A 26,808-nucleotide genomic window follows, 5' to 3' on the forward strand; every position below is an offset into this window, starting at 1 on the left:
ACACTAACTCATTACAAGAAATAATTACCATAGCAACCACTGCACACCATGCATTTGCTGGCACCAACAGTGAGTCTTCTGTAGGGAGGAAGAGGGAGGGAAATGAATCAAAACAAAAACTTCTACAGAGGTTTGGCATAGTCAGGCACAACTAGATTATGTTTCTCTGTATTTTATTTACCAAAAGACCATATCCTATGTTAATGATACTGTTTCTAATAAGCAGCAAACATTTTAGAATTTAGAAATACAACATAGTATGTCAACATTTCATGTCAACATTTCACACAGCATTGTACCAAAGCCCTTTGGTGTTTTTACATACAATAGCACTTTACATACTCCAATCCTTCTGATTTCCCTTAGAATGCCAAGGCAAGCTGGGCTGCAGCTGAAAATATGAGGAACCTGGGATTTTTTTGGTTTTTCCTTTTCCTCTCTGTATCAGAACGCCAATGTAATTCCCATTTAGATCCAGACATTCAAAAGACATTTAGCTGTGTTTCATCCCAGCTCCTCAGAGGACCCAAACACAGAAAACACAACACAATTTCCCATCCATAAAAATGGAAGTGGCACTGTCCTAAATGCTTTGTTGCAAACATACTGTAGACTGTGATATCCTTAGATTCTCAAAGCAGTGGAGCCACACAACAGATGACAAAGACAGAAGAACCAGGGCCAAGGATGTCTAAAAAAGACAGACTGAGGGAGTTCAGATCTTCCTGAGCACAAAAAACAGAAGCAGAGATGCACTGGGGACAGCTCAGTTGCCTTAAGCTACTAGAGCCAACATCATCAGAGAAGCTTTTATACCTTACCAAGAGCTTTTTTCATTATCTCCAAAGGCCAAAATCTGTTTCCACTGGTCAGGGTTTCTAAGACTGCAAGACCAGCTGTGCAAGGGCAAACTCTAATACCTTGTCTAATACCTATCTCATTAGAGATATCTAATGTGTGCAAAGAGACCTAGACAACAGTCATGGCTATCAAAGAACAGGGAACAAGACCTGGGACTTGTGAAGTTGGTGTTTGTCATTGCACAGAGGAGTGGAACTGCTCAGCCGGAGGTTGTCCAGCCAGTTGAAACACATTCTTACACTTTGCAATTGTGAGGCTTAGCAAAATAACTCTGGAGTTTCTGGCCTCTGAAGGCCTGGAAAATTGGGTTTCATTGGGAAGTTTTACAATACCAATTATAGATTCCAAAGAGAAATAAGGCAAAAGGTTCTGCCCTCTTCAGAGCTCCTCCCATTTGTTAAGCCTTCCCTTCCTTTCTACAGGAAAAAAAAAACAAACCCACATTATTTTACTTTACAGGATTAAAAAAAGCAAGAAAGTGAAACCCTGGGGGCTGGGAGACTTGGACTTTAAAGGACTCTGTAATGAACTGTTTCATGGTAGTTAATCACTTTAATCGTGCTTCTTTTCCTCAATAAAAGTTTCCCTGTCTGTACTCTCCAAGTGATCTCCAGTCCTTCTCTAATACAATGCCCAGAGGGTTAGAGTGTGATCCAGCTCTGGAACCGTGGCCTGAGCAAAGGGCAAAAATCCCTTATTCCTCTGATTCTTTTCTGAATTAATTCCAGAATTACCACCATGTTTTAACTCCAGTGCCATGCAGAACATACTTGTACAATCAGTTACAACAGGCTCTTACTGTATTGCTCTTCAATCATTAGCTATCTATTTTATATCTGGGTTTATACTTACATTTCAAAAATGCATTATTTTCAAAAAACTGTGGATGAACACTGGATTTCTTTCATGACTGTAACTTTTTATTTAGGAAAAATAAGCTCAGTATAAAAAAACAGAAATAAGGACGTGAGACCCACTGCAGTGGTTTGGGGAAATGGGAGAAAGAAAGGAGAAAATGTCTTATGAGTTTTGATCTTGTGTCGTCTTGTCAACAGAGATGAGAGTCCCGGTAAACTGCTGAGTGCACCTGCACAAACCTGATCATCAGTGCTTTTCTGCAATGGGAATGAAGGATTCCTGTTGGTAGTGGAGGCTCATTGACCTCTTTTGGCACCTGCCTGACTCCCCTTCTGTTGGTTCATACACAGTATAAAGCACAAGCTTTTGGGCATTCCTCAGTGTTAACAAATGATTAACACTGTGTCTGTTTAAATCAGTGGTTATATGAATATCACTGGATATTTGATAATGTCTATTATTATCATCAAATAATATTTACTATTTTCAAAATAGTTTCTTTTAAACAATGTCTGCCTTCAGTCCAATTTTGAATACAACTTTTAGTTTATTATCCCAGTGGAATAAGTGCATCTTTTTGTCTACATTGAAAAGAAGCCATTTCTCTCCAAACACTGTCAAATTTCTGTTCACATTGAAATATACACTGAAACTTGGAGCAATGTCTTCATCTCTGCAACCCCTTCCTCCCCCCACATTTGCTTCTTGACAACTACTAACAATAAATGTAAAAGTAATCCTAGTTTTTATTTGAAGCTATCTCAGCTTTAAAAGAACCTTCAAAATATGATTGAGGCTGTGATTTAAACCCATAGGTAACCCCTGAAATCTGCTTTGAATAGCAACAAATGCCTAACAAGATCTTGAGCACTTGCAGCTAAGAAATCTAATCTCTGAACTCCTAAAGGTCAAGATTTACTGCCTGGTAACATGGCTCAAGTGTAAATGCTCTGTAATGCTGCAGCAGGTGATTGCTTTGCTCTCTAGACAGTGTCAATTTTGCCCAAGTAGCAGCAGATGTGTCTAGCATTAAGCCAGAATGGTGTCAAGGGCCCTTCTTGAACAGAACTGCTTCTCAGAGAAACTGGTCCTAAAGCCCTAGTCTATTAAGACCATACCCAAAAGACAGACATTTAAAACTTAAAGAATGCTGGAGAATCAAAGTACTTTAGAGCTCTAATATTTCAGAGTCTGATATCCTGGGAGAAGAAATTCTCTTGTGATACAAGTGCACATCCTCAAATGTGCAAGCACACACATTCTCCACTGCACAAGCCTGCCAGGGCAGCTAAAGTAACTTACACCAGAAAAGTATTTCGCTCTGAATATTCTTCATTCCAAACTTCTTCCTCCTGATTTTCCTCAGTGAGGTGCTGCCATGGTGCCACAGTTAATGTCACAGTCCTCCCACATTCCCTGGCTCCATTACCCGGGCATTCATGCCCAGTACCTATGGCAGCTATGAAATCCTAAATCTACTTTTTGAAATCATTCATCATTGCTCTGACCTCTCCAAGCTACAGAGACACAAAAATTAAAGATTTCATGACACTAAATACTACCTATTTTGTTATGATACATTCTAAGTCCAAGAAAAAGAAGATAAGGAAAGCACATTCCATTTGCAAATAAAGACCTGTAATCTCGAGGATCCAGTGCACTTTAGTTCTATTTATGCAAAAGAAGCAACACAAAATGATTCCAAAAGCAGCAATGGAAGTTCCTCACACACCTTCCCATCTCATACTCCAACACTTGTAGCTGCAGGCTGAAACCTTTCCCAGCAGGACTTTTATCCAGCTGTTGATAGTCCTTCCTACCTTAGTGCTGCTGGACGTGGATACTTCAAAGGCCCCAGGAAACACAAAACAGGCCCACGATGTTTGTCATGTCTGCAGTCTCTAAAGAATATTCATAGAGAAGTTTGGGACAGCTTGAGGGCCAACTAAAACCAAGGACAGCACCACCCAAGAGTCTGAATTTGGTCTCACTTGCATTTCAAAACAGGTCAGTGAATGCAGAAAGAGGGAATGCAGGTGTGATTCTCAGGAGGTTGCTGAGGACAAGTTTTTCTCCATGCCTCAGTGTGGACAGATACTTCTGGAAGAGATGAATCTAAATACCTGTACTGGGGTTGTACAACGTGGAAAAAACTTGGCTGCTGAAATGGAACTTGAATAGGAATTTAAGTGGAATATTCTCTACTTGTTACAGAGAGATTAAGTTGCCCTGGATAATTTAAGATTTTCTGGTTTTCCTCCAAGAACATTTAGCAAAAGTTTTCATAGGATCCAAACATGATTAATAAATATTTTGACAACTGTGTAATTACCCAATGTGTATTCCAACAAATTTAGCCCGTTCTCTGATTTCATCCAGTTGAGAATTCATTGAACTTCACACAATACAGTTTCTTGGACAGGTTTGCTTTGTGTTGCAATTCCTGTCTGGGGTGCTTTGTGCTGACTTGGCATACACATACTTCACATCTGTAATTTATCTGTAGATATTTAAGATACCTAGTAGGCTTTTACATACCAGTTCTAATGAAAATCAGTATTACAGTGACTGAGGTCTTTACAGAAACATTGTCTCAGCAAGTCTGAAGCTTGATTTCAGGTTTCCCAAGAGCAGAAAAGAATCTCTCCCTCAAATTAAACTTTTCATGGAGGGCAGTAAGCAGCCTTTAGAAAAAGCTCTGACAGACTCTGTTTATGTGCACAAGTCATACTGGGACAACTTTAAAAATCAATGCAAAATCCTAGTGCAATCAACAGAGTTTAAAATTAATTACATTGCCTGAGTTTCTGGCTTTAAATCATACAAGTAATTTCACTAGTGCTACCAGAGTAGGCATTCCTGCCAGACCTCACTGGGATCTTACTCACCTATATCATTTGAAGTAATCCTTTTGAGGTCTTATTTATGGATGCATGGCAAGCACGATGCCATCCAGCCCCATGCTGGGCATGCTGTCATTAAGCACTGAATGGCAGCAAATGCAATTTAACTTCTCTGAACAGCATCATTTGGAATAGTCCCAGGAAAACCCAGCATAAAACTAATTTCTAGCTGCATCGGATATGTAAGTATTTACAGAGCTCTTTGTAAACATACTGCAATTAAAAACATTTAATACAGAACAAACCCACTTTACCATATGGCAAGTCATCTTCAGTTAAGGCAAGAGAGACTTAATGTCTGACAAAGAGGGCAAGGGAGACACACCATAAATTCCAAAGACTTGACAGAGAAGGGGCCCCCAAAATAGCTTATCTATGTTGGAATTATGACAATGGCATAGAAAAAGTAGCCTCAGGCCTCAGATCTTTGCCATGGGAAACAAAGACACCTGTAAAAATCCCTGCATAGGACTAACAAATCTTACATGAAAAATAATTGATTCAAACAGCAGGAAGTGTAAGGTGCAGCATTATCCCAGAATATCCCAACTTGTTAGTACTGTCAAGAACTGTATCAGGAGATTAATCTCCATCTACACAAGGCTCTCTCAAGTTAAAAATTCACATACAAAATTGGCATGAAGGGAAAAGGTTGACAGTGGAATGGAAGGTACACCTGATTCCTGCAGCAAGGCTCTTAGAGTCCTCCTTCAGGATACATTTGGTACAAGATAATAAAAAGATAACTCAGAAGATTTAACCAAACTCTTGAAATTGCTCACAAACACAGATTTTTCCAAACAAAGTATAGATTTGATTTTTTTAAAAGACAGGAATTTGACATGGCAGCTGAAAGAAAATAAATATTCCTCTTCATTTTCTACCAAGTCTTGTGCTGGAGTCCCCAGCTGTGTGCAGAGCCCCTGAGTGACTCTAGCTTTTCAATGCAGGTCTCATATAAGTTGAGAAGAGGTTTTCAGGGAGCAGATGGGACATTTATCATTCCCTGGAAACTGCTAATGAACAGCAACACCTAAAATGTTAGAAATCCTAGGCCTTTGATTGCCACAGTACAAAGTAGCTTGGGGATCAGGGTAACCACAGCTCCAGCTCTTCCCCTGTACCACAGAAAGCAAAGGTCTGCTGCTCAGGAAGGGATCACCAGCAGTACCAGGATTTGGTCATCTTCCAGAACTCCCTGCTGCAGGAGTTCAGAGGATGGCCTGGGTTAGACTCAGGCTGGGATGGCCAGTGCTTTGCAGAAAGTGCTGTAAAATACACAGAGAGAACAACAAGAACTGGAACACGCAGGGCCTAAGCCTACAGAGGGAAAAGCCACCTCACTTCGTCCCCTTGCTGGCCCACTCTTGTGGAATTGGTGAATCTGCAGGGAAGCATATCTGAGCACACTCAGAGTGAGACCTGGCACAGCCAAGAACACACCTCCAGCAGCCCAGCTTAGGACCTGCAATGATCCTGGTGATCAGAAGTACCTGTACGAAGTCCATTTTTAATGTAATTTTTACAGGATGGCACAGTTGTCAGATGTCTCAGAAACACCTGAATAGTCTTCAGTGGATTAAATGCTTTCATAACAGGTTGGAGTTGAGTGACATTTTTAAGCTCCTAAGTGAACCAATATGCAAAACTAATGAGATCATAAATTTTTCCTCCAGTTAATGTACTAGGTGGAGGATGGAGAGCAGAGGGAAGCAGGAAGATGAGAGACTGCCCAAACACATGAGGTTGATTAACCTAATTTAATCTTCAACAAAGAATAAGACCCACAGAAGGAGAGCCATTATTCAGCGGACGGTAGTTTCCCCACCCAAGGATACAGCCTTCAGCTGCTTTGCCTGTCCAGGGTGCAGACTAACCCAGTGCTTTTAAAGTTAAAGCAAGGAACTGAAATACAGGGTTATTGAACAAGAAAGCCACATCCCTTTTTCTTTTAAGATTCAGTAAAATAATGTGCTGCTGTCACAATCCAGTAACTGCAGTTTTCTGTGTATCATTTTTGTAAAGCAAAAGGGACAGTCTGGCAATGGCTGTCATTGCAGGGGAGCCAGCTTACGCACATGTGCAACATCTGAATTGCTGCTCCTACAACCTAGCAAACAAAATGCACAGAGTGTCACTGCAAAAGGCACCATAACTTTATACCTTGTCTCTGTTAGCAGATACCACACATTGACAGAGACAGACTGAAGAAACAGCAGCTAGGTACAGAAAACCACTCAGAGAAATGCTTCAGCTACTGTGTTAGTTAAAGTAACCATATGCAAAAGAGCATGACACCATCACTGCCAAAATTCTTGCTGTTTTTAGTCCTTACAACTCTCATTTAAGATGAATGGTTGGCATTCTCCAACCAAAGGTACTGTTTTGATTATATATACATACACAGACCAATTCTCCAAATTAAACCTATGCATATTAAATTGCTTATTATGAAAATGCTTTTTAAAAGAATATTATTTTATCTTAGTAAAAAATTAGCTGCTTGCAAATTAAATGCTTATGTTAAATTTCCAGTTCAGTGAGCCTAAACCTTGGGACATTTGTGAAAAGGCATCCACAAATCCTGTCTTTTCCTGGAGGCAGAAGTACCAAGCACTGCCACAAGACTCAGAACTGCCAGATGGGGAATGGGCTGGCATTGCACAAGGTGTGCTGCAGCTGCTGCGAGACAGGCACATGGAGGCACTTAATGATCTCTCTGCCTTGTAGTTTAGCTTGGAAACTCAGCAGCTCTTGGGAACCCTGAGTGTTGAGACTTGCTTTACTCATTTAGGGGTTCCTCCCCTCTCACCAGTCATGGAGTAAACTTTAAGCGTTATGCCGTTGTTGTTTATACAGTGCTTGGGGAAGATGATCAGGTTTTTCCATTCACCAGGTCTTCAATCATGTACAAGATAAACACAAGATGAGCAAATTCCATGTTTCTTTGAAAGTTTATCCTGTTTCCCCAAATATTCCAGTATAGGCTCATGCTAATTACAGTGGAAACAGTCACATTTATCCACTGCAACGTCATCTCTCTGTGTTTCTTCCTTAGAGACAGTCAAGATAACAAGTCAGCTGAAATTCCCTGAACTGAACACTTAGACCTGTAAATCTGATCACAAGAATTGTTCTTCTGAATCCCTTTCAACAGATTTGTAACACTTCCTATATTTCTTATATTTCCATACAAATTTCTTGTGTCTTTTTCCCAGCTCAGTACTGCACACTACACATCATTCTGTTCAGCTGCTGCTTCTTTCCCTGTTGGTCAACACTCATTTGAGTTTCCCTACACAAGGTTTGTGTCTCAAATTCATAGCTGAGGGAAAGGAAAGTCCATTGCCTGGCAGGCAATCCCAGAGCACAGGAAACCAGATCTGTCCCAAATTCTTTTGTGAATTCTGCTAAATGGGATTCATCTCTTTGCCTTGTGCTTACACCAGTGGCTATTAAGGACTGAAAGACCAGCCTCTTTCCATTATAGCCTTGGATTTAAATTACAGAAGTGTTATAACTCCCAGCATGCAACCACAACTGAAATGAGCTAGGCCTTAATTAAACAGAAGTTGAAGCTCATTGTTTAATTAAACAGCTGTAAGTGCCTAATCATTCAACTATTCCAAGCATACACTGCATATCATTTAATCCCCCCACCCACACAATGAAGACACAGCTCTAAGACTTCAGTGCAATCAAACTATTTCAAATAAGCTAGCCTATGCTTTTGACACAAGAAAGAAAATTCCAATGAATGGATAAACACATAAAAGAAGAGTGGATGTGAATTTACTGAGAGAGCCATTTCCAGTACAGTGTGTGTGAAATGAGAATCTCTCTATGGTGCAGCACACCCACACCTCTTGATTTTTCTGACTTACAGAGGCCACACTATGAAAGGCTTTACAACACCATGAATGCCTTTCAAGAACTCCTGCAACGTGTAGGATACTGCATAGAGCCTTGTTTGGGCAAGGAGGATGAATTTTCCTCAGAACACTTCCAGAAAGCCTGGGCTGTGTGTGCACACATCCAGGCAATGCCTCAATGATCTACGAGAGGAACCGACCTACAGTGCTAGACTCTGCCTTGTGTGTTCCAGGGGAGAGGCCTGACAGCAGAGGAGGCAAATACTTTTCTCTAGGTCCTCTTTGTGTAGCAGTCATAAGATTGCCACTTTCTGGAGCAAAAGAGTCTATCTGAAAGGAGCTTGCTGCATGAAGGGAAAATCAAAATTGATACATTGGGCAGTCAGCTTTTTACCCAGACCCAACAGATCCCATTGTTTATGAGGAGAGCAGGGGAAAAGAGATGGATTGATTTCTCCAGATTCCTCAAGCCAGCTGGCAAAACCAGGATGGATTCCAGAATGAATTAAAAAACATGGTCAGGTGTGGACCTGATTTCTCTGAGCCTGAGAGAATTACAACCTGTCAGTGGTTGATCTGTTCCCAAGGGAAAGTCTCTTGAGAGCATCTCTCGCTCAAGGTCTATCTCTGTCAACAATTTCACTTTCTCAGAACAGCTGTGTACAGCTGTGCATGGTGTGCTTTTCTCTTATCCCACCAATGGGATATGATGTGGTGTTTCCTTTACCAATCAGGTTGAACCTGTAGCATAAGACCCTATAAAAGCTGAAGAGTTGAGAGCATAAAGGCCTTTCCTAGCAACTTGTTCTGGTGTGTGCTCTGAATGAATCCACACTTCTACATCATGTCCAACAGCAACAGTTAGGGAGTCTGAATTAGGCTCTTTTCACTGATAAATATTATAAGACTTAGATAGAGAAGCTGTAGGTACATTCCATATTTGACAGCAGAGTCACCACAAAAGGACCCTCCTGACTTTATGTCCAAGCACTTGTTTCCCTCCCTTGTGCCAGTGGCTGCTGTCCTCACAGGCTGCACTATGGCATGCACTGAGGGTGGTGGTATGGCAAAGAGTAGTCCCTTGTCTCCCTGAGCCAGTGATTTCAGTGTCAAACCTGTGGTGCCAGCTCATATCCCAGCAACAGAGTATTTCTCGGCTGGATCAGGTTTGGCTGAAAATAAGTCACTGGCCTAGACCAGTAAAGCACAGGGGAAGTGATAAGATGAGGACGGTGTTAAGGGTTAGGTTGGCAAATCCATGCAGACTTAAGAATATACATCAGATTATTTTTATTGTTATCATTATTTCAAATGGCAGCTAATTTTTAATGATGCAAAAGTGAGCAGTCAATTTCTGCAGTGTTGTTCAGAGGACAGAGGAGACAGCAGCCTCACCATAGCAGGAATAAAAGGCAAGAGCAGAAGAAAAAGAACTTCTCAGATGAGCTTTACCCAAAGGCTTCATAATGCAGAGCTGCCTGTGCCCAGCACTAGCACCTTGACCTGAAGACTCAGGTACTTGCAGCCAGGAAAATTGAGTTTTAACAATGAGATAAATATGTGAAGTGTTCACTGCTTCCTTACAGGGAAGGCAGGATCAGACATTTCCAAGGGAACAGAAATCACTTATTTATATTATCAAGCAAGTAATCCTTGCAGTATAAATGCAAGGATCTATCACACCTGGCAGGAGGGAGTCCTTTAGACTTTTATTGCCCAAATAAGCAGCCCAGGTTCTAGCCCTTACAAGAGCCTGAAAATTGTCTGAACTTTTACAGATGCCCAGCTATGAAGTTGATTACTAAAAAAGCACAAGACACACTTGCAGCAATTACTTTTCTGAAACCACACATCAGGTGGGAAATAAAAATATGGAAACTGTTGCATGAGGGAGAATCAAAGACATTTGAAAACAAATTGCTCTAGCTCAGCTTTTCTGTTCCTCAGTGGTAACAGGGTCACACTTGCTGGCATGAGTCTTTCCACAAGAGACAAAATAATTTTGGATAAGTTTCAAAGTGAATACTACAATGCAATCATATAGGGGTTTTTTTCATGTATGTATTGCTTTTGTAGGGAAGAAATGTACCAGGAGAGAATTATTCCACAATGGTAAACTTGCAGTCTTTGTGTTGGGTTTTTTTGCAGACTGTAAAGTAAAAAGAAAAACAGGAATTTAAACTTCATATCAGCCAGTGCTAACAAATGACCGTGTGCTGCCAGTAATGTTGCAAAGTGGCAGGGTTCCTGTTGTTAAACTTGATGAGCAGCAGCATCACCGAGGAACACGTAACAACCGGTGAACTTTCCACAAAGACACTTTGCTTCCCATAGATCTCCATACATAACCTTTACTGGTCTCAGTAGGATCATTACATCCATTAGACTGTGGACTCAGCACTGCTTTAGCTCTTAAGTTAATACAACTGAGACTTTTTTTTTACTTTCCTATTGGGAAGTAGCATGTGCAATTTTAGTGATTTCTTAGATCATTCTATAAGTAAATCAAATATTCTTTCAAGCCTAGTTATCAAAATTGTGTCCTTTGATACTACATCCTCCATCAAACTGCAGTAATCCAGATCAACACATTTTAAACCTCCACTATCTCTCCTAATATCATTCTAGCAGATAGAGTAATTAAATTTGTACATTTTTTTTAAGTCCTACTCAATAAATCTGAATAAATTAACAACGCATTACTAAGGCTGCTACATTAAATTTGCATAGTGCATTTAATGAATATGCAACTGCAAGTGAAAAGGTCTGCTACTGTGAACCTTCCACATTAGCATAACTACTTCCAGCATGTTTCTTAAATAATGCACTCATTTGCACATCACTGACTTGGCTAATTCTGACTTCAGTCAGGGTAGCCTTGTAATTAAGACTCTTGCTTTAATTTTTAATGAAGTTTATGTTACATCAATCCTGACAGTAATGAGGGGACATGGAAACAAAAAGGCTGCTAATAATTAAATTCACAAACCAGTTTGAGGGATAATAATTCCTGAGGAGAAATTACATGACTAATTATTAATTAAATATTCATACTATTGCAGGGCCATCTTCCTTAACTGCTCCTTCTTGTTGGTAATAATGCTGAGATGTGGATGCCTCCTGCAACCGTTCTGATTTTAAGGTCTTTGGTTAATTTTAGTGCACCATTAATCAATATGACACAAAAAATAAAATTGCTTTAATTGGTATCACTTTATTGTTTCTAAATATTACTACAGTTGGTTTAGTTGTGTAGAATTAATCTAGTTAGCCGGTACCCATTTTATGGCAACATAAATCCAGTTTATATCCATAAACTTCTAATGGCAGGACAACTTGACCTTTTTTTGTAACATTACTGTTTACAGATAATTACACCAACTCTTTAAAAGGTTGTTTAATAGCTTTGCATTCATCATAGTAAAATGAAAAACATGCATATTATTTAACTCCAGACTGTTCTAAGAAGGTCTCAAAGACCCTAATTTACCCCTGCTGAAAAGTAAGCAATATTAATTTGTGTATTTTTAAGAAATCTATGAGAGCTTTTCCTCAAATGCATACAGACAGATCAAAAGTGTTTATGTATGGACCTGTATTCATCTTTCACACACTTTAGATGACACATATAACAGAATAACAGCTCTTCAATGACATCTTTCACAGAAAGGAAGATGTCAGTGTGTGGCTTTTCTATCACACAGGTCTTGAATTAATAGTTTTCCAATCTCATACACAGATACCACAAATTCATATAAGAATTAGAATGATTAATCCTAATTTATGTGAACACTTCTATCAGCCAGGATTCTGCTTATTGAAAATGTCATAATAAACCCTTAGAATTACATGTTTATTAAAAGAAGTCCAGTCTGTAGGAAAGTTTAGCAGAAGGAAAGAAATTCCTTAAATGAAGCATATTAGTCATCAAACTCAGACTATGAATTTGTTTAAAAGTGTATGTTAGTGCTTTAAAGAGAGAATATTTTGCATTGCATAAAATTGATTCTCAAATTATTAAAAAGACATGTCCTTTTATCCTGAAGGGGCATTTGGAAATTCTGAACCAGGGCAAACATATCATTTTTCTAATAATTCAAACCAGTTGATTCATCAAAGTGAAAGAAGTCCATCACCATACATGGGGCAATGATTCCCTTTAGCAAGCACGTGTCACATTACTACAATCTGACAGGTTTGTAGGGCATTATTACTAGCTCTGATTTGTACCAATCTATCCCTTTTACTAAATCTTAAAAATCTTTTTGACTTTTCTTTCTTCCTCTACTCTCTTAAACTAACACCTGAAGGCAATTTAAATATACCACTCCATAATGAAATAGCACTTTCATTCTCTCTAGAATTAAGATGTCATTATCAACCATCTGTTCCTGGTCCTGCTCTGTATTTCTTCCATCAAAGAAATAATTCCAGGCATGAAACACCTCATAGGAGCAACAAACACCTGGAACTGCTGGAGTGCTGCAATATGAGGGTGGGCCTGGCTTGCAGGGGAAATAGCAATTGAAGAAACTTTTCCAGGTAATTTGGTGTCACTTTATGCAGCAGGGGAGGAGAATTCCTACTGGGTCATTCTCCCCGTTCCTCTTCTCTACCAGCAGCACCACTTCATTGCTGCCTGTGCTCCTGACAGTGCAACATCTGGTACACTGGACAAAAGGCATCTGAAGAGACCCTCAGGTCAAAGCCCCAGTGTGAGGACCAAAGATACGGGGCTCATACTGAGATATCTCAGTGGAATTCTGAGGATTCTGAACTAGGATTTGATGGTAGCAGTCAGCAAAGCACAACTGCAGCTGCGCTTCTTTGAACATCACCAGCAGTTTTACGGTTTTACACACACAAACTGTGTGTAAAATTTAACATGGTTTGCTTTTACAAATCTAACATCCTTCTGCTACAGGATAGCCACCCCGTGGGAGGGAGAATCAAAAAGGAAAGGCGAACTTCATGGGTTGAGATAAGAATGGTTTATTAACTAAAACATAATAGAATATAAAATCATAACAAAAAGGAGGGATAGAGAGAAATAAAGCCCAAGAGAAGAGCTGATGTACAGAAGAGTTGCTCATCACCCACTGACTGACACCCAGCCTGTCTCTGAGCAGCAATCTGCACTCCCCAGTCAATTCTCCCCAGTTTGTGTGACATTCCACACATTGGGGCATCCCTTCGGCCAGTTCAGGTCAGCTCTCCCAGCTGTGCCCCCCACCCAACATCTTGTGTACCTGCTCACTGGCAGAGCACAAGGCACTGGAAAGTCTTTGATTTAGCGCAGACATTCTCAGCAACACATAAAACTGTGTTATCAACATCACTCTTGTCCTGAATCCAAAGCACAGCACTGTACCAGCTACTAACAAGAAAATTCACTCTCTATGAGCCAAAACCAGGACAAGAGTGAACTCTAAACCAGGCAGAAAATCGCCCTTGAGAGCAATTCCTGCTGTTCCGGTGTCAAACTCCACTGCTGGCTTGGGCTCTCCGTGCTTCCCTCCTGCATTAGTATCAATCCATACTTTCACTACTGACTTGGATGACGAGAGAGCATTCCTGTAAATCTACTGCTAGGAGGGAAGGATTGTGAATGTTCTGAAGGAATAGAATTCAAAGTAATCTTACCAGATAAAAAACCACGTAAACTAAATGGAAATAAGCCCAGAGGAAGACAACCAGATATAACATAACATTAGAGCAAGCAAGTCCCATTGGGGAAAACAAACAACTGGGCTTCTGGTTGTCCCGTAGAAGAGGTTTCTCACAGAAGAGAACTAAAAGCTGCTACTAAGGAAATTATTTTTCCCCACATCCATGATGATGGTAATAAGAAAAACTAGTCATGTACTTCAGCAGGAAAATTAAATATTAGCATTAGCACTGGAAAATATTGCGCATGTTAATTATCTAAGTTTAAAAGCAGTGTAGACAAAAATCAGTCAGGAATGACTTCTGTAGGGCTGATGCAGACTAAAGAGAAGACAAAGCAATGTCTTCTTTGGGTATCCCAGTCCCAATTCTAGAATGAGTTCAGTTTTATGCAAAAGCTGTGGTTGTGAATGTGCCTGTGCACTACAACTAAAAATCCTTCAATATATCTAAATAACTACTGACAGAAACTTGAGGTCAGTTTTGGGGATTCAGAGGAATTACAGTGTTTAAATGAGGCCTTCAGCTCCCTAGGAAGATAAAAGGATAGGTACTGAATAGAAGAATGTTGATGATTCCCATTAGGCATGGAAGTGAAAGGGATGAAGAATGAGTTGGAATCAAAGGAAGGGACTGAGGAAGCGCTAGGAAGTAAAAGCTTCCTTGTGAACAGGACACACAGAGCCAAGGACTTCTTGGTGTCTCTGTTCCTTCTCTCTTCTTTTTGTGCTGTTCACCCCAGAAGGTGAACTGCTTGGGGTGAAGACAAGGTAAAATTCCCATCTTGCACTGCAGTGGCTCAGAGCATCCTTGGGAAAGCATTACTGCACACGAGGCACCTGGAAATCCAGAGCTGATCTGTGTACCACAGCTCAGGTCCCAAGCCCAAGTTTGGCCTCCTTGCTGAGTTTCCCCACAAAAAAGTGACAGAGCTGATTTTATGGAGACTCACCAGCACTTCCCTCTTCTACTCAAAATATGTTTGTTTTCAAATATTCTTGGGAAATTTTTGAAACAGGTTTGGCTTAAAGTGTAAAAAAAGGCTTCAGCTTTTAGAGACTCTCTGTTCTCCAGCTAATTCTATTTACATGAAAGGAAGTATTTTAAAATAAGAAGATGCAAATATTCAATTTTGACAAGGTTTGTTTTGTTTGGTTTTGTGGCATTTGTTGGGTTTTTTTTGGTTTTTTAATTGGAGCTCTCTTCTCCCAAGCATTCCTCCATGAAAAAGAGCACAATTTTTGGAAGAAAACACTTCCACAAAAATACTTTCCAAGGCACCAAACGTTTACTAGAAGATTTTTACTATCCTGGACTAAGATTAGTAATACTTTATTTTTCACAAAAATTACTGTAACTAAAATCTATTATTAATTTAGTAATTACTTAGCTCTTAGATGTGGAGCCATGATGAGTTATCCCATGATGAGTGTGAGAAGATACTGGCCTGAGCCTATGTGAAAGCAACAACAAGAATCAAGACAGCAGATAGGATCCTCTGAAAACTATTTGGCAAATGAATAATTATTTTATTATATTGCTTTTAAACAAAAAATCAGTAAGAATGATAGGCTGAAAATATTTAAGTAGCAGGATGATTTTAAAATGGAAAGACAGCCTCTAACCCACTGGTTTTAGGCACAAATCTGCATAGCTTTCAGAAAAAGTGGAAAATACAGAATCCTACTAGCACTGAGGAGCATAAGTGGAGTGTTAACAGTGGGAACTTCAGAGTGGCAGAGTAGGATAATCACATTGTTGTAAATCAGATGAAAGAAATGGTACATGGTACAGAAAATTAGTATCCATACAATGCCACCTCAGCAATCAGCCCCACCACACTCCCATGAAGTAATTCCACGTACAAGAAGTTTTTAATATGTTCATTTTTCAGCAGCCACCATACCAGATAAGCTGACATATTAACATCCAGTCCTGCAGGATGTCAATATTTCCCAGAGGGAAGTGGCCTCAGCCACCTTCCAAGCTATCAACAGCTACAGCATTCTGACCAATGTGGGAGCAAGGGCTCCAGGTCAGGAGTGCCTGGCACAAGAAATCAGTTTGAATCCGAGTGTCCCCTAATCCACTTCCCTTCTAAAATTCTACAAATTCTCAATTTTGGTAGTACCATAAAAAGTAGAAGAGGATGTGAGGGAACAACCATGCTTGAAATTTTGTGCACAGCTCTTTTAGGAATACACAGACTCAAATTTATCATGTGGACAAAATAGTCTGAAGAAGTGAGACAGCAGTTCTGCACATAGAATTCAATATGATTTCATAGCTAATAGGTTAGGGGGACCCATCCATTCCTAATGTGATGTATACTGCACTGCCTAAATATTGCTTCATTACCCTTCAAATTACACCTGCAAAAGCCTACAGCCCACCAGACTGAGCATGCTACCCAGTGGTTTAGTGTTCGAAGACAGACAGGTGATTTTGGAGATACTTGGGCCATATCAACACACATTGATTAGTCACTGTCTAATCTGCAGGAAGAATATGCAATTTACCTACTAGAAAGAGCTTAGGCAAAAATCACCGTGCTGGTTTTCCTGCACTGTTCAGCAAAAGCTGAGTGTGTTCAATAGAGGTACAGAGGCTTTAATATAGATTTGAAGTTAGCACTGTTCTACTTTTAAGCAGAAGTCAAGTGGGAGAATATTTCTATGGTGAGTTGGGCAGCAACACTGCCAGGCATTTCCTCCATCACACTTCCAGCATAAACAAAAGGCAAAGCAAAGGGGTTCTAACCATGCCAGACAGCACCAGCCATATCCCCAAATGGCAGCTGGACTGGTTTTGTCTGGAATAGAGTTAATTTTCCTCACAGCAGCTGTGCAGTGCTGTGCTTTGGATTTGTCACCAAAGAGTGCTGATATCACACAGATGTTTTAGCTACTGCTGAGCAGAGTCTACGCATTGTCCAGGCTTTCTCCATTTCTCACTCTGCCCCTGCAGTGAGGAGGCTGGGGGTGGGCAAGGGGCTGGGAGGGGTCACAGCCAAGACAGCTGAGGTGACTGAAGGGATGTTCCTTACTGTACATCACACTCAGCTGCAAAACTGGGGCAAAGAAGGAGGCAGGGTGACTTCCAGACTGATGGCACCTGTGTTCCCAAGTAACAGCTACATGTGAGGGCACCCTGCTTCCCTGGAAACAACTACACACGTGCCTGCTGACAGAAGTAGTGAATGGATTCTTTACTTCGTGTGGCTTGCTTGGGCAGCTTTTGCTTGACCTATTAAATTGTCTTTACCTCAACCCACAAATTCTCTCGCTTTTGTCTTCCAATTGACTCCACCACCCTACTGGCGGTGCAGTGGCTGTGGGTGCCAGGCTGCCTGCTGGGGCTAAGCCGTGACACTGGTCAGCACAAATCTGTATTTTGGCCATGCACAAACCTGCCTTCAGCCTGCTGGTGACCCTAGCTATGCAGCACACCTGGCTGGTCAAGTCTTTCAGTCTGCATTTACAAGAACTACAGTCCATCCCTCCATGCAAAGCTGCCAAGACTTTTAACCCCCAATACACCAAATTCAGATGCCACGGGCCAGTCCTCCCACCTGCTGACATAAAATCCCAATCTTGCAGTAGTTTACTTTCTTACCCTACAGAACAGTCTGGGAAGTGTCCCAAAGAGTGTGTCCCAAACAGCTCTTCTGCCAGAATTTGGGTCCTCAGCAAGAATAAAATATATCTCCAATGGTCTCTTTGCTCACTGCAGACTCTGACACTGTCTGGTAATGATAATTCAGTTTCTACTAATGACTAATTCCACAGTACTTTATTGTTCAGATCTAGGAGTTTAAACACCCAATGACAATAAATGCAGATTTACTCACACAGTGTCTTCCTATTGTTTAAGATCCACAATTTCAGTGAGCATTCCCAACATTGAATTTATTTCTCAAAACTGGAGGAAAAAAATGATCCCAGGATCAAGTGCAACGAGAGCTCTAAATCCACACAAGGAACTCATGGTTTCCAAGGGGACCTGCATTAGCAGAGAAACCTGTTTGTTGCCTGCAAGATGCAGATACTATTTTATAAATACAGTTTGAGTTTTACTTTTTGAATCAGCAAAGCAGAATTTTCATCATACTTTCTATGAACTCAATTTGAGTTTTTTTATAATTGCAGCTACAACACAATGATGGGAATTTCTTCTACCCTTCAACATCATGAACTAGTCAGATGAGAACTTTGTATTGCATAATACATGATGCCCTGCCTTACACACGATATGCTTTAAAAAAATCTTAGACTAATTGTGAAAGACTACTGTTACAAAATATTCTCATCACTGGCGTGTTTAATTGAGCTCCTGAGAGGCAGTATCAGTAAGACTTAGGGATAAATAACTGGTAGTCCCATTGGTCTCACCAAGAATCCATTGATGTTTCATAAATCCTAGTCAGTACAAATCTAATTGAGTTACCATGCTGAATTAGCTTACATCTAAATGGCATTCATGTCTACAAATGGAATAATTAGAGGCTAGAAAATGGGATATATGAAGTGCTATCCCAAGTGACAACAGCGAGACATTTGTATTCATTCAATCAACTGCTTTAAAAAAGCAGATGCAATACTTGATTTGGGGTTGATGACGAGACAGTGTTATTGAGTCTAGCAATGATATTAGACAGAGAATGTTAACTGCTTCTTCATATCCATCTATTTATATTTATTCTAAGAGATTCTTCACTTTGATTCTTTCAGATTTTGCTTTAGGATACAAAGTCATTACATGACTATCATGACTACAGACTCTCTATTTTATATCTAGGGTAATGAAATCAGCTACACTCATTAGTGCTCTTCTTTCCACTACTAGAATTCTGAGATGAATAGAAAATAAATCAATAAATAACAGAGCTTCAAACAGAACTTTCAAAGCTACTAATATTTTTAGCCTCTGTAAAGGAAGTGAAGGAGTCTTTTTAGACAGAATAAAGCAAATAGGACTGTTAATTTTGTCACCTTGCTTAGCCACTTTGTTCTGTGCACTAAATTAAATAAGAGGCTGTTACAGTCCCACTGGAGCCTGATGTCACCCTGCCAGTGATAGCCTGCATTACACACTGACATTTATCAGATGCCACTAGTTGGCTAGTTCAGGCTTAGTTAAATACCATCTAGTTTTTCCAGGACAAATATAAAACATGGCAACCTCAAACTATATATAAAAGCTATTAAATTAGGATGAATCTTTGCAATGCTGGATAACAGATTCCTTTAATTCAGAAAGTAGTCTAATTTGCATGCATATTTTATTTATTACACCAATTAAGTTTTGCAAATAGTTTGCAATGAGGTCCCTATGACCTAATAATTCACAATTACTCCTGGGATATCCTGCCCACTTTAGCATGTTTTGAATAATATTGCTATCTCCTTGAGAAAAATAATGCATTTTTTATGATGGATTTATTAAGAGCGCACACACCTCTTTCTTAACCAATTTCACTCTAGACAGGGTTACTGGAGCTACTTCATAGACCTTTTGTCGTGTTGGTTAATGAATGCTTTCCTTCAGCTTCCTCTCTTTTCACATACTTGTCTCCTAAGCTCTTGTGGAAATCCCACATATATACTACCTAGATGAGCACTCCAGGTGGTGACACAATATAAATGAATAATAACCATTTGAAGCTGCCAGAAAGAGATTCTATTTTTGCTCTAGCATTAAATAATGGAGAATAGTTGAAACTGGACATTGGGGCAAACTTACTGCAGTCTAACCTCCCCAGGACTAGCAACCTTGCTTCAGATTGATACTGTGGAATTTAACTTCTAAAAAACTACATCAGAAAATAAAAAGTTGATAGTTACTTGAATCTATTCAAATAATGACAAGTTACATTGACACAAACCACTGTTTAGATTGCTTTGCTTTAGAGAGCATTATAAGGAATTTTAAATGAGCTCAGAGTATGAAAGTGCTTTATTTTGGTACAGTGTTCAATCAAGCATTGGCATTTCCTTGTGCTTCACATGTATGGCTTCTTCCCTTAAATCATCCAGCTACTAAACTGCATTTATATGTTTTCATTCCATTACAAATCTCCTCTTTCTAAGAAAGAAAATTTATAGCTTGCAAAGGCAGCTATGGAAGATTATATATATGCTAAAAAATAAAAGAAAAAATATCAGGCTTATTTTTCATATGACTTTCACATACAAACTTGAATATCTGACTTTTTGGAGAAAGTGATTTCTATGGGATTAGAAATCTGCTCAAGAAGTAAGTACCCTGCAACAGAACATAATTTTCTTTTTAAGCCATCTATACATAATGATATGGATCATCTTGGTATTCCTACATCTTTTTTTAGAAAGCTTACTTGGACACACTCAGATAAGACCCTAAAACCGATATGGCATAGTGAAAAGCCCACCTTCCTGAGTCCTTTCAGTACTTTTGCTACCAGGTGCTATCCAGCATTGCGAAGAGCCCAGGGGAGGAGAGGCCCCTGTGGCCAGCAGCAGAAGGCTGGAGCTGCCCAGGAGGTGCTTGGCTGAGGGAGCCTCCCTTGATATTCCCTTTCCTTCGCTTTGATGGCTCCGCTGTCACACTCTGCCCATATACAACGCTGGACATGCGCTGTTCTTTTCTTGTGCTAAGAGCTCCTAAATATTTGTGCGCACATCTCAGCTACAGTCTTCAGAGGGGGTCAGAACTCACAAACCTCACCCCTTTCGTGTCAGGTCTCGGTTCACATCCCATCACTGCTCTCTCCTTCCACTCAGCTGTCCAACAGTGCCGAGCACTCCCTGCAGAGCCAGGCTCTGCCTTCACATGGGGAAACCTCCTCTGTGCACACAGGGCAATATCTGCAGCTCTCACACTCCAGATCTGCTCAAAAATAGCCGAAATCCTTCCCACTGCTGCCTTCCACCTCTACTGGCTCATGCTGAGCCTTTGCAATGGCCCACCAAGTTCCTGTCCCATCCCATGGCTGATCCTCACCTTCTCCTCAGCCATTCCCATCAGTAATCTCAGTTCACATTACTTGTCCAGCAAAATGGCTTCATTGCCACCTGCTATCTTTTCTAACACCTTTAGATTTAGATACTTTTCTTTATGTCTGAAGTTCCCCTTGATAAAATGTAGCTGGTAATGTCAGCAGTAAAATGAACAATTCCCAGTTAAGCAACTACAGGGGAAAATGGCCATACTTTTAATTAATTCTTTTGTTTTAGTTAGTTAATTTCCTTATCCTTGGCAGAGAGTTTCTGAAGGGAATGCTGCAAAAGGCCTACATATGGCTTTGCTTAGAGTGGGACAACAAAATATGCTTAGAAGACAACAAAATGAAGGAGTGAGATCTGCGTTTCGGTCTACAGAGATTTGTTTTTAACCAAGTGGGACCTGTGTTCATGTGCATGAGAAAATAATCCAAACCTGCAAAAACATACAGAATAAAAGCCTCTTATGTAGCATAACTCTCAAGTGTCTGGATTCACTGGAGCAATGAGGACTGAAACTGAACCCCTCCCTGGATGAGGGATGCAAGGATCCTACAAAACAAGCTGAAAACAAAGCATGTTTACAATAGTCATAAGCATAATAGGCAATAACCACAAACTACATAATACTCCAGCTCTTTCAGGTCTTTCTATTTTAATTCTGTGCAATTTCATTAACCCCCTTGCAAGGAGATGTGCTTGAAGGAACTGTATAATATAGGTCATTTTTAGTAGACATTTATATTCTGTTGTTAATTGGCAAAGCAAGGAGGAATGAAATAGCCTGGGAAGTATCCTACAGGGAATAGCTTGCATTGGCAAACAAAATGAGCGAGTAATCTCACAGATCAATTTCATTTTCTAAAATCCTTCTACAGCATCACACTTCCAAGTATGAGCGTGAAATGCAACAAATTAGGATTAGTACAAACCATTTTGTGCTGTGCCAACAGCTAAAGCGATGAGCAAGGCAAGAGAAGCAAACTCCCATTTCTTCTGTGAACCAAGCCAACAGCTGGAAATGGCAACCACAAAGTAAGACATCAACCCCAAAATTGCTGTGGCAAGCACGTGAATCCAGAAGAGAACACGTGGTTTCATGGTGATGGAGGGAGACTTAGACTACATTTCCCATCATGCACAGTGTAGGAATATGATTGACAGTTTTAGTAACTTCATTTTCATAAAAACAGACTTGTGACTCAGCGCCAAGAAAAAAATACCATGTGAAATTGCTTGGTGTTATTTAAAAGGACACAGACTAAATGATTATTTATCAGTATACAAAATACTGAGTGAAATTTCCACACAGGAGGAGCAGCCTGAATAGTATTAACAGTGCTTTAAACTGTAATGAATTCCCAGTCTAATTCACTATGAGGTTTCAATTTATACCACATTTAGAGTACTCCAGGTTCAAGTAATCACTGCAGTAATTAGCTTACTTCCAGTCCTCCAAAATAAACCCACTAATTTTTGCAATCAGCCTTCATTTGGTTAATCACCAGTTTAATTGATTTAATTAGTTTGATCTGCAAAATTAGTCAAGTGTAAATACTGTTTTGTAAACAGAGTTTAGCTCCAAGCTGTAATATAGGGAATTCTAATTCAAAGCTAGAGTTAATAATAAAAACCAACACACACGATTTTTGTTGCAGTATCCAGCAGTTTTAAGTCTGCAAGACACAAATTTACACTTTTAATAGATAATGTGATTTTATATTAGTGATAATGCTGGGGACATTGTCCCTCAGAATTTTATTCCTAATGATTTTTACGCACCAGCAATTGACACTAGAATAGTGTTCTTACTTTCTCTAGGTTAAAAGAGAAAATTTTCCTTTTTTACTTTGTTTTTGGTTTCAAAAGGTGGTAAAAGGCATTTATTAATGAGCTATTAATTGGCTTATTAATAAGCTAAACCAAAGGAAAATTTATATAAGGAGAGCTGCAGTTACTCCTAAACAAACATTATTTCCAAACATTTAAGAAGGCACAAGAGTAAAAGAAGCAAGCCAAGCTGCCAACATACCAGGCAGAGGTAAAAATAATGCTCTGAAATCAGAAGCTCAACAAAATTTGAAATGATTCAGGTTCAAAGATTTAGCATTTGAGCACAGCTGCAACACTGTACTGACCATCCTACAAGTACAGTTTGGCCTCTGAAAATCGCAGTGTATTTCCTGACAGATACTCAAATTCAGCACATCCACAGGAAGCTCTTTAGGGACACCCCAGAGGATGCAGAGCATTTGCTCAAGCCAAGGTAAAATGCTCAAGACAGGCAGGTTGGCAGGTCCCTAGGAGGTGACAAACACTGTCACGGTGTGTCCCTGTCACACACAGCCCAGCCTTCCCCCTGGCCATGCAGAGAAAGGAGGGACTGGGATTTATCAGCTGTGACCATCAAAGATTTCTTCCCAAGGAATACAAGCTCAGAGTAGAACAAATCCAGAATGCAGGTAAGGGATCTGTTCTCAGCTCTGCTGGGCTGCCACTGACATCACTGTCAAGTCATTTAGATTTCCTGAATCTCAGTTCAAACAGTAAATGTAAATAGTGTTCATTCCTAACTCAAAAAGAGATTGCACCAATGAATTACCAAAAAGGGGAAAATAAAAACTCCTTCTATTGAAAAACCAGACTCTATGGACAAAACATCAGAAAGTTCTCAGAGTATTTTTCCCTGTTAAAAAGTATTTCTATTTCAGTTTGTTTTAAATTAATTCTCTATTCTATTTGAGTTTATTGAAATATTTCCTCTTTTTATTTTGTACTAAGCTTTACTACATCTCTCATTTCTATCTTCTGCCTAAACATAAAAGTATGTATACAGACTTTTCCTCCCACTTCCCCCACCCCCTTTTCCCAGCTGAAACATTTCAAAATATTTTGAAATTGAAGAAATTTAACCACTATCCTCAAACACTTCAGGATTTTTTTCACTGTCTGATAAATTATCTCCTGACATCAGTCCATTTTCCTAAGTGCAGACATTACACTTTCAAAGAGGAAAAAAAAAGAGGGAAGAAGAAAAAAACCCAACTACCATTTTTTTTCAGTTCTCTTCACTGAAATGGAACACACCTGGCAAAAAATGTATATAAGGAAAAAAAAACTCAACAGTGAGAACAAGTTTCTGTTCATTGTGATTTGAATTTCTCTCAAAATCCTTGCAACTTCACATCAAATATTTTCTTTGAAGAATTTAATTTTCTGTTTCTTTCATTAGCCACTTGGAAAAAAAAAAAACAAAAACAGCAACAACAAATCCAAGAGCATCTCATTGGAGCCCCTCAAACTTTAGAAAAGCATTCATCCAGTTCTGGACAGAAGCAGAAACCAGCCAAGAAAGCTGCAGGGATTGCACCCAGCCCTGTGCCTGACTTCATTCCACCCTCTGCATCACTGCTCAGCCCACATTCCACCATGGAAAGACACTGAAAACCTACAGGGTCTAAACCAAGAAACCAACTGGGAATTCTTTTTTACATCTGGTGTGGTTACCATTGAGGAGATTCACATAAACCAAGTCCCAGATGTTTTTAGCCTCATGATTTGCATTGATCTTTTATTTATCAGTTCAATTATCAATCAAATTGACTGAATTTAGTCAACCACTCTGCAGAACATGCATTTATGCACATGATCAAAAGCAGAGCCATGGTACAAAGCCTGAAGAGGTTCCCAATATTCTTCAATGATTGTCCTCTTCATGGAAGAACAACCCTGCCCCAGCCCCATCTCCAGAGCAAACACAGCCTGAGAGTCCCTCAGTCTCTCTGCAAGACTTTTATGTGAATAAATAACATTTGCTGCATGAAAACAAAGCCTCTAATCACCAAGCCCTTGAAGAACAGCACCCTGTGGGATAGATTACAATATTTTAGCATGTTGGTTTCGTTTGGTGTTTCTACCAGTGCTCCTTTAACAGTGATACAAACTGCACATTGGGTACTCATTACACCACACTGGAGAGAGCAGGGATCTTGTAAATATGCATTAAACTGGGGTTACATTTTCCTTCCCTGCACACTGTGTCTGAGCTGAAGCACAAACTCATGTCCTTGAGAGCAGGAGTTGGGGCATACTCCTGGCACACTGCCACCGTCAGTGAAATATGTTCTTTTTACAGATGTTTCTCATACTATTGGGAACAAATTGCTCATCCACATGCACAAAGACATACCTAGATAGACATAAGGTATGAAGAAGAAAAAAATTATGTCTATATATTCAGTGAAAAGTGGATTTAAACAAACTCAGTTTGAAGAGCACTAAGTATGGACAGCTCCCATTTTCTTAGATACAAGTCAAAGGTAAAAGCCACACAAATTTCACAGGTGGGTGCAGAAATGTGCATCACTGGGTTTAACCAAATGCAGAGCAGATTTGAAGCTTATTAGCTTTGTTGACATATATAAACAACTCATCTTTTAGTTTTACAAATAAACTCCAATTTTCCCCTTCACATCCAGTTGAGAGATCCATCATATCACTGTGAACACTGGGAAATTTCCAGAGTTTCTGAAGCCAATTCCTGCTGAAGATACAACACATTTCCTTTTTTTTTGATAAGTGAAAGATGTCCCCAGATTTTTCAGATACAGGAAGAGCTGTTTGATGAATGAGCTGGACAAGAACTTCAGAGTGCACAACAATCTGACATGAAAGAACCCTGCAGGCAGGACAACTTATCAGCTTATGAGAATTTAAAAAAGATTTTAGCTTTTACATGCCTATAAAAAGAAGACTTCTAAAAGTTTAGAAGATGGGAATCAATTTAATTTCAGAGTCCTATCTCCACAATCACCAGAGCTGGATCTTTGCATTGGAATTTTGGAAGGATCTCCATCTTTACAGTTATGTCAAAATTGCCAGAATATATGAGAAGATGTTTAGACCAGATTCCTGTTCTTAGTTTTATGCTTTCTGTGGAAAGATCCTGTATATGCCTGGAGGTATGTGGATGCATGATATGTAGTCCAGAATAAACACTCCTAATGCAAAGCCCTGTCATCAATATTCTTTAAAAATTCAATTCAGTAGAACAAACTTAATATTGGCTTAGTAACAGGCACTGTGTAGAGACAAAGTTGTTGCTTCAGCAGTTAGAAACACTAAGAGCCTTGTCATTGAACTTTATCACTGAACTTGGGCTCCAAAATCCTGTATACCCATACCACATCAACCATATTTTAACTAAACTGCAATTTACTTCATTTGGATAGCAAGATGTTTAAGCTTTGCTCTCACGAGAGGAAGAAATTAAGGGATTAAAGTACATTCTGTATTCTTATTTATATACGTTATTCATGTTTTGCACCAACTGATGGATTTTCTAATTTGTAAGATTTTTTTAGTCAATCAAGAGGCCTTTTTCATCTGCTCACTAGAAGTTATCTTGCCTGTTCAGGCAGGACCTGAACCTAACATCCAACATTCTTCTGACCTACGCCTAAATTCTAGCTAATAGCAGGAAAAAAAGAAAAAGACTGCATTCATATAGAAGCTATTCTAGCATTATACATATAGCATTCATCTTAATACTTGTGAAAAGCTAATATCGCAATATGTATTTATAACACATAAAAAGGAAAAATAGAGCTACACACAGCCAGCAATTCTTGTTAGAGTCACAACAAAGTTTGCCCCTCACCACGCCAA

General features: G+C 39.6%; 2 long non-coding RNA genes across 3 annotated transcripts in view; one reads left to right on the top strand and one right to left on the bottom strand.

Moving 5' to 3' along the window:
- Positions 1–26,808, top strand: part of LOC147650725 (uncharacterized) — a 99,670-nt gene that overhangs the window by 52,088 nt on the left and 20,774 nt on the right. The gene's annotated exons all lie outside the window — the stretch shown is intronic.
- The window catches only part of LOC147650726 (uncharacterized), a 38,053-nt gene that overhangs the window by 10,619 nt on the left and 626 nt on the right, over positions 1–26,808 (bottom strand). The gene's annotated exons all lie outside the window — the stretch shown is intronic.

Source organism: Cyanistes caeruleus, chromosome 13 (genome assembly GCF_971803275.1).
Source record: "Cyanistes caeruleus chromosome 13, bCyaCae1.hap1.1, whole genome shotgun sequence".
Classification (NCBI taxonomy): domain Eukaryota; kingdom Metazoa; phylum Chordata; class Aves; order Passeriformes; family Paridae; genus Cyanistes; species Cyanistes caeruleus.